Genomic DNA, 9,911 nt, shown 5'->3' on the forward strand with positions numbered 1-9,911 from the left:
ATGTGGCCGAGGGTGGCAGCAATGTCAAGGGTCGTCAAGAATATTTTCCTGTTGCTCATCGCACTGGGAACTGTCGTTTCCGACAGCAAAATGTGTGGCAATCAGCGCCCCAGGAAAAGTGGTGGTTTCGTTTGCATCTCCGCGCGACTACCTGAGACCTTTTCGTGTAGACTCTGAGCGGCTATGAATCTGAAATGTTTCACTTGGCCACCCGTAAGAAAACCGCGTGATTTCAACACTGATCATAGGGGTACTGACCACTATCGCAGAGGCGTCATAGAAGGTGTTAAATGTGGCTAAGAGGGGCTGTGACGAGCTTTTCATCGTGTGCCATGCCCACGTTGGCTTTGGACTGAGTTGTGTTGAAATTTGGTGCCAACGTGGCGTCATTTTCTCACCTTATATTTCACGTGAATCTCTGAGCTGTGTCTTTTTTTCACGTGTGTTGACACCTCGCTATTTGAGTGCCCTAGAGTGACGTCGCAAGGCGCCAAGCTTTTGCCTCATTGCAGAGGAAGGTTGTATCCACCTTTGAGCCAAGTTTCAAACTTCTGCAGTTGCAACATACATTTCATTCATCATACATCAGAATCATACTAGACGTACATTACTGCATGCAAATATAAAATGAGAGTTGCAGTCAGGTTTTTGTAAGTAAATAAAAATATTTTATTATGTCTTCTCTCTCTACATATACAATGTGTTCAAAAAAAGTGTCGGATACTTTAAAAGGTGGTAGTAGTCATCGAAATATGAAAAACAAGTCCAATAAACATGGCGCTCTTTATACGTGTAAAACGTGTAGTGTATTAACATTTTCTGTCTTCCACCACTTGTTAGCAATGGGAGCCTAGTACTCGACAAGTGAAATGTTGGGTATGATATGAAGGGCTTATTTCAATAGTGGTAAAGGTCCATTACCTTCACTTTTCTGTCTATAATGCTTCTGAAATTAATGGTCCAAACAAACAGAAAGAAAGGTTCATCTCTAGCAAGAAGACATATGCTTGAATATTTCTGGTATCTCAACTGCAGATTTTTCAGCGCTCAGTTAACTATAGGACACTGTATCTCAGAATGAACAAAAATGGACTTGTACCACTCTCAAAATATTCGACGTTTGAACACCCTACATAAACTGAAGTCCTTTCTTCGCTTTTTTTCTGTACGTCCAGGTTAGTCTGAGGAACTACTGTAAAGAAATGATGTAGTCTTGGAATTCCTGGGGACAATACCTTGCCAGTATCGATATCTGTAATAATGATGATTATGATATGTGGTTTGTGGGGAGCTCAACTGCGCTGTTATCAGCACCCATACAAATTCCCAATTTTTACACAATGCTGATGAAGTGGTGTGGAAAACACAAACACCCAGTCCCCGAGAGGAGAAAATCCCCAACTCGGCCGGAAATGGAACCCGGGACCCCTTGATCCAGAGGAAGAAACGCTAGCCACTGGACCATTAGTTGCGGAGAGTATCGACATCGATAACAAGTAAAAATCGTTGAAATGCGCGTCTTCCTCGCCCTTTCCCAATTTTGTTTTAACTGCTGCTTTGAAAGAGTATCAAATCTCCCGAGATGATGGAAGATAGACCCTCTTTGATTATATATTAATCATTATTTACAGTAAATAGGATGCAGACAGTTAAAAGCAGGGCTGTGATCGATCAATTTCGTTTGCTAGCGAATACGAGCCTATCTGGGACGAACCGCAGCCAGCCGTTGCAGCGAGCCCTGCAGTGAGCTACTCAGCTTCTCCTGCGCCATAATGACACTGAAGTTTAGCTTTCTCTAATACAAGAGAGTTTTCGCGAGCTTATGCTGGAGAAATGGTAGTGCTGAATAAAATTCCAGTGGCTCCCATTGGTGAGACATCGTCGTTGGATATAAATTGATTTTTCCCTCACAGAAGAAGAATTATTGGTTAAAATTCTTCCTTCAGCTATGGGAGGGAATCCATCACTGAGTAGAAGCGAAATGAGAGTGAAAGAGAGAGAGAAAGTTATCAAAAATATTATTATCCGCAGAGACGACTTCCAGGACACTATTTGCGTTACTTGCGCAACACGGGCCGCGTATTCACTTCGTTGGTGGCGGGAAAGCCTGTAGCTGACCTTTTATTGAAATTAAATTGACTTTAATATGTAAAGCTATAGCCTGTGAAGCTTTGACAGTTAAACCGTGCTTTAACAAGTGGAACCATAATCTTTGAAAGTTTGTAAATAATAACTATTCCTTAACTTTAACACGTGAAGCCTTTTACGCTTACCCCGCCTTTAATGGCTAATCTGATGATCCTACTTGGGAACTTATGACGAAATGAATACACGTTCTGTCACCATAAAACATACAAAATAATTTTTCCTATAACCCTGAAATAAAAATGTTATCCGCACAACAGCTCTACCTGAAGTAGTATATAATAATCTTCATCTGACTAAATCACGCAGCTGTGCAGTACGAATGCGCTTATTCGTGCAACGTGGTTTTTCAATAGTAAACTGCAAGTATGGAGTCGTGTGATAATATGAATAAAAAATATACGATCTCTTGGCCGGCTGATGTGGCCGAGCGGTTCTAGGCACTTCAGTCTGGAACCGCGCGACCGCTACGGTCGCAGGTTCGAATCTTGCCTCGGGCACGGATGTGTGTGATGTCCTTAGTTTAGTTGGGTTTAAGTTGTTCTAAGTCTAGGGGACTGATGACCTCAGATGTTAAGTCCCATAGTGCTTCGAGCCTATTGAACCATTTTGACTGTATTATGTTCTGCTGCTTTAGATGCTGTTACTAGCTTTTTCCTTTAATTATTTGTATAAAAGCAATTTTTAATATTAATTTACAATAAAATATTCGTTGGCTTATATGAAAGTTTCTCAAGTATGATATGCTCCTGTATTGAACCAACGACCTCTTGAACACAGAGGTGGCGAGAAGTTACTGGGCGTTTGAAGCTTCAGATGGCGTTAAACTCACAGCATTTGGTCACTATTTGAAAAGATAAAATCACATCAGTGATTGCTTTGACTGAAAAATCTGTCTATAAGTTATAATTACCATGATAAGCTCTCGTGTGGTATTTGTGGCACCGTGGTGCCACAACACAGGCAGCAAATATCCACGATACTGCAGACATTAGCGATGTCTTGCTGCAATCCACAACGACGAATGGGAGGTGCCCCTCAAGATGCTCCCTCTCTCAGCACCTCGGGGCCATAGTACGGAGGTCGATATAGAGCCGGTCTGCTCCAGTTCGTGAACTCCAATGAAGAGTAACGTCATCCAGTTAGAACACAAGTGCTGTTCAAGTCTGAGATGGAACTGGTGTAAATGTTAAAATTTTACTTCAAGAGAAGAGGCTGTAATTGTTTGCACGAAGCGGTGCTTCACTCTTCAAAGCGAGTTGTAAATATTTGACACATTCCTTTGGCAATGGATTGTATAAAGTTAAGAAAACTTCTTTAACGTTCATGTAATAAAGTGAGCTAATGTTTCATATGTCATAGTTACAATAAACCGTGCCCAAGAGCAATCATAGAACCTTGAGTTATGACTGGGCGATTGTAGTTTTGCATGGTCGTAACAGGATCTGTATACAGGCCCAAATGGACTTATCGAACTTAATATTAAGGGCCACGTCGCTACCTTGAACTGACTACTACGCCAATGATTTTATAATCATCAATCTGACATTGAAAACTTAATTCGTAACGTTATTATTCTGCCTTAATAATATTACAATATATTAGGGACTGTGGTGCGCACATTCAACAAGTAGAGGCAGACCGCACGACCACCACAGTACACTGCGAGCAGCGTTTAGAAAGCAACTGAGGCTGCCTACCAGAGTTTTGTACCAAGCTTGGCGAGAAACCCTCTGACGTTAGCTATTCCCAAACTAATTCAGACATATCTTACACGTGTATTCGGAAGCAACGCTCTTTGGGTGAGTTAGTGAATGGCAGCTAGTGCCACAATGGCGAAGATGGAAACAGCCACCTCTCAACACCTACAGTTAAACAACCATACGAGGGGCACGTTTGAAGATGCCGGATGCAGCAACATGTATCGCGCACCGCGTACGAATTGGGTATCGATTACGTCAGAAAAAGCTCGAGGCACTGTAATGAGTACAGTTGGATTCAAGGCGCTGATGTTTCAACGGATCTAGCTGGGCAATTTCCTGTGGAGGATGTACGCCAAGCAGCCTCACACGTGGTGTTACAATCTACTACTCTGATAAGGATAGACTTCTATCGGCATGCTCTGTGAGCAGTCTTGAGTACTGTCAACCGGAATTCTACAACTGTTCCAGGTGACGCCGGACGACAGGACGTGGCGCCGACTGATTGCTCGGCCTGAAACCTCCGCAGCTGTGGCCGAGCCGGCAGTGGTGGCTCTGCATCCGCTGCTGGTGGACTGCCACTGTCTGCAGCTGGCCACAGACCACAGCGACTTCGCTGTCGCTACTGTCACTGCCATCTCACGCAGAAGCAACTGGCCGCCATTGCTCGTCGGTCGTGACCACGACGACAGGTCAGTCTCTCTGTCTTCTTTCCCCATGTTAGGGATGAGCTGGCAGCTACTATGGCTGATCTTGGCCCCTAACAACAACAAGGCATTGAATGGACAACATCCGAAGCAGATTTTGTCAGTGTCGTCCACGATAAACTGTAACCAGACACATATTGACTGTGTGATTAAAAATAGACAGCAAGTTACAACTCAAATGCAGTTCAAAGGACAACATCAAGAATATCACAACAAAGTCATGTTAAATCAAACTTCCTTTGGCAAAAGTACTCACAGCTATGAAATTCTCAACAAGTTCCTGATGCTTGTATGTGTAGAAACAAGATAACTGAATCCTAAGTTGCGCCACATGCTAAAGCCATTTCAATGACGCGCATCCAATTGAACATGTTTGGAATGCTCTTGACGTATACGCTGATCAACCAGAACATTGTGGCTACCTGCCTAATAGCCGGTATGTCTGACTATGGCACGGATAACAGCGAGGACGCGTCGTGGCATGGAAGCTGTGTTGCCTTGGTAGGTTACTGGAGGGAGTCGCCACCACATCTGGACACACAAGTCACCTAATTCCCGTTAATTCCCGAGAGGGGAACGATGAGCTCCGACGCAAAGTTCAATCACATCCCAGATGATTTCGATCTGGTTCAGATATGAAGAGATCAGGGGCCAGCACATATATTGGAACTCGCCACCGTGTTTCTCGAACCACTCTACCAATCTCCTGACCATGCCACATGGCGTATTACCTTGATAAAAAATGCCACAGCCGTCTGGAAACATGATCGTCATGAAGCGGTGTACGATACTCCTTGGCTGTCGTGGTGTCTTGCACGAGCTTCCCAGAATCCGCGAATGCTCACTTGAATGTACCCCAGAGCCTAATGGAGCCGCTGCTAGCGTGTCTCCGTCATGCTGTACAGATGTCAAGGAGCTGTTCCCATGGAAGACGAAGGATCGCGTCCTCCAAATGGCATGATGAAGGAGGTATCGGGATTCACCAGACCATGCAACGCTCTGCCAACGCCTAGTGACTATAGCCATATGTCGGTTTCAGTCGTAGTTGCCGATGCGTGGTGTTAACGTAGGCACATGCATGGGTCGTCGGCTGCGGAGGACCATCTTTAGAAGTGTCCGATGGACTGTGTTCAGACACACTTGTACACGACCCAGCATTAAAAGCTGATGTTGGTTCGGCGACAGTTCGCCCCATGTCCTGTTTTACCAGTCTGCCCAGCCTTATGTTCGACATCTGTTACGAGGGGTGGCCGCGAAAACCCACACGTCTGAACTTGATTTCACTTTGGTTTCGGCACATGTTTAAGAAACTCACCACAGAACTCGAACACCTAACTAGATGTGCAATTTCTGGAACGCTCGTGACGAGCTGGAGGATCATTTAATAGATTCTAGATCAGTTCTAGCTCATTGGCTCAATCGTACCTCGTGAGCTAGCTCACTAAAACCTACTAAATAATCCCACTATAATCCATTTTTCAGGTCTAACTCACATAATTACATTTAAATTATATAGAAAAATTAATAAAATAGAATATTTTTGTATCGATTTAACCAATTTCCAAAGTAATCATTTTTTCATACAAAAAGTGAACGTAAAAAAAGATTAATTATGGTGAATGCAAGAAATCTATTCCTTATCCATTTCTTCTAATTCTTTCTTTTTGAGCAGCCATAAGTTTCTTATGAACTGCCTATTGTAAATGTATTTTAAGGGAAGGTTCATTTACAGTCATACCACATTCACAAGTAACTTTAATTTTCGGGTAATATTTTTTACATTCTTTACAAATCCAATGAAATACTTATCTTTATGAAATTCATTAACATTCTTTTTCTGTAGACAGTCACCATACTGCTTTAGCCGTTCGTTTTTCTTCATTTAAAGACTATAAAATGTAATAGGAAAAAATGAAATTTTCACAGAGTGAATTCAATATCAAGAAATTCATTAAAAACTTATTCTCAGAAAACAGGGTGTTCCATTATTTCAAGCTGAAATACACCACCCACTCTTTAGGAGAGGTCTCAAATCCGTCCGAGGGATGTTGAAGAGACGTACAGAAGAAATAGTTGAAAAAATTTTGTCAAACCGCTAGCTCTCCTCAACACCAATGACGCTTTGATGACTTCAGGAGAGAATGGCCAAAATCTTTGAGTCTACATACTCAGTTTAAAGGTTTGACAGAGAAAAGAAGCTCGAAGATTGTATACAGGGTGAGTTAGCTAAGTCATAACACCACTTGTATCTCCCCAACAGTAATAGATACAAAGATGCCGTTTCGACAGTGAATTTCAGGGACAGGAGCTACTTGAATACATCACATTCCAGGTTTGTGCTATTATTTATTCCAGCGATATTAGGCCATCTTTGTTTTTGTTTTTTTAACGGAACCCTATGTTAAATTTTAGCGTAACATGATGGGCATAAAAAGACGGTTTCAAATTTGTGTATATCATAATTTTTAGGCGAATAGTTTTTGAGAGACAGATATTTTCTCGTATCGTGTTCGTCCTCGAAGCGGCGTTGTCCAATGCGGACTTTCTTGTTGACCACTGAGGAACTTAACAGAGAAGGCGTTGTTTTCCTGCTTCTCGATAACGCCGCACGAGGTAGCTGGAGAGAAGGGTATAAATGTGCTGTTGGGGTAACGATACATCGCATCTCCGTCACTGTTTCTTGGAGCAGACACGTACACCAACGAAGAAAAGTTAGATATGCTTCTAGTGAATGGCGAAAGCAGAAGAAATGCTGTTAGAGCAATTAAGCGATGTGGGGAGCTGTATCCTGATCGCGAGCGTCCTACGCGCCAGCTTCTTGCACGTATTTGCAAGAAACTACTTGAATCTGGATCATGGAACGCCACACAGAGGATAAGGCAGAAAACTACAACTGTCGAGGTACATGAAGATGGCGTTCTAGCGTTGGCGCACAACGACCTGTTTCGTCACGACGTATCCCCTCGGAATGTGATACAAGCCAGAGAAGTGTTCTACGCATATTGCACCGGCATAGATTTCACCCGTTTCACCTCTCATTACATCAAGCACTCTCCGGTGTGGATTTAGAACGGCGCCAGGAATTTCGCCGGTTTGCTTTGCAACGCCTACAAGATGATCCAACGTTTTATCAGCGGGTGCTTTTTACTGATGAAGGGACTTTAACCAACCATGGTAATTTGAATTTGCATAATATGCCTTACTGGTCAATAGAGAACCCTCATTGGCTTCCACAGGTACAGCATCAGCAACCATGGAGTGTTAACGTCTGGTGCGGCACCGTCCGAAATGTCATTGTGGAGCCGTACGTCGTTCTGGGTATAGTAAATGGCAATAACTATCCACAGTCCTTGCGAAACGCTCTGTCCATTTTGCTGGAAGAGGTACCACTAACTACGCGTCAGTGCATGTGGTTCCAACATGACGGCTGTCCTGCTCACTCTTCCCGTGTGGCTACAGAGTTGTTAACTGAAAAGTTCCCGGATTCTTGAATAGGACGACGTGCTGAATTGGAGTAGCCATCCCAGGCTCCTGATTTGACCCCTCTTGATTTTTTTCTGTGCGGAGCAATCAACCATAAAGTGTATGCTCAAATACCAACTACACCAGATGATATGAAGCAACGTATCATCGAAGCGTGCGCTGATATCTCACGAGACACCCCCGCAGCCATTCACAAATCATTCGAATGGTTCAAATGGCTCTCAGCACTGTGGGACTTAACATCTGAGGTCATCAGTCCCCTAGACTTAGAACTACTTAAACCTTACTAACCTAAGGAGACATCACACACATCCATGCCTGAGACAGGATTCGAACCTGCGACCATAGTGGTCGCGCGGTTCCAAACTGAAGGGGCTAGAACCGCACGGCCACAGCGGCTGGCACAAATCATTCGAACGGCGACTACAAATGTGCATTGCAGCAGAGGGAACGTATTTTCAGCACATGTTTCAGTAAAGTTTTGTATCATATACAGTATGTATTTTGCATCTTTGTGTGTATTTGCTTCGTATTGTGATCAATAGTAAATATTTTCAAACAAACAAAAAAAAATACATACGAAATAATTGTGACCAATAAGGGCTTCCTATTTATATATGTATTTCTGTTATTTATGTATTAACATCTTGTAGTACTCTAATACTGTGTGTTGTCTACTATTTTGGTATCACAGTTGTCAGATAACTGCATAATATTTACGCGACATCATCAGTTAATTCTTGCGCAGTATGTATTACTATTGTCAGGTAAACGGGCTTGTTTGTATAAGGACGGACTCCCGACGTTTACCATGTACTCTACACAACAGGAAAAGTCGCATTGGACAACGCCGCTTAGAAGGTCGAAAATGAAACGAGAACATATCTGTGTCTCAAAAATTATTCTCGTAAACATTTCGATGTACACATATTTCAAAACCGTCTTTTAAAGCCCACCATGTTACGCTAAAATTTAACACAGGATTCCATTTAAAAAAACCAAAGATGGCCAAATATCTCTGTAATAAAAAATGGCACAAACATGAAATGTGACGTATTCAAGTGGTCCTTGTCCCTGCTATTCACTGTCTAAACGGCAACTTTGTATCTACTACGGTTAGGGAGATTCAAGTGGTGTTGTGACTTAGCTGCCTGACCCTGTATATAGTTGGTATCTGAGTGACAAAGTATAGTTCATTTTGAACGCAAATATATGATTTTCTAGAGATTATAGAATTTCATTTGAAGGGACGAAGTGTAAAATACATGTAAATGTTAATATGAATGCTAAAAACAACTTTAAAAAATAATTAACCTCTAAACTGCTTAGTTAGCGGCGAGAGATAATGTTTTGTCAGTCAGGTAGGGCACAACGTTGCCAGATCAAACACAAAGTGTTCCACTAGGTCAGTAATATCTTTATCTACAGGCCACATGCTGGAAGATAAATATGAGTTGTAAACTCTCAGCACCAGCTGAAGCAGGCTTAGGCCTGTGGCCCGAGATGTCCATCGATCTCACACAAATATAAAATGCTAACATAATCTACATAAAAAGAGCTATTCAGAAAAAAATATAATGAAAAAGTTTCAGACTCGGAGATCGATGTGATTTTTGAATTGACATACTAAATTTTTTCAGTTTTTATTTCCTCTACGTTTCTGAAAATACTTCAAAATCAATTTCAAATTTTTTATTAATTAAGTAGTTAAAAATTTTCTGTAAGTATTCTGTGCTGTGCATTGTAAGTTAAATTTTTGTTAATTACATCATAACATACACTGAAATATCTGAAGGAATTTTTTGTTACATGTTGCCCTAAGTTTCGTAGTCCTTTTCTGTGAACTTACAATGTTCTTTCTATGCACCATGTTCAC

This window comes from Schistocerca nitens, chromosome 1 (assembly GCF_023898315.1).
Source record: "Schistocerca nitens isolate TAMUIC-IGC-003100 chromosome 1, iqSchNite1.1, whole genome shotgun sequence".
Taxonomy (NCBI): domain Eukaryota; kingdom Metazoa; phylum Arthropoda; class Insecta; order Orthoptera; family Acrididae; genus Schistocerca; species Schistocerca nitens.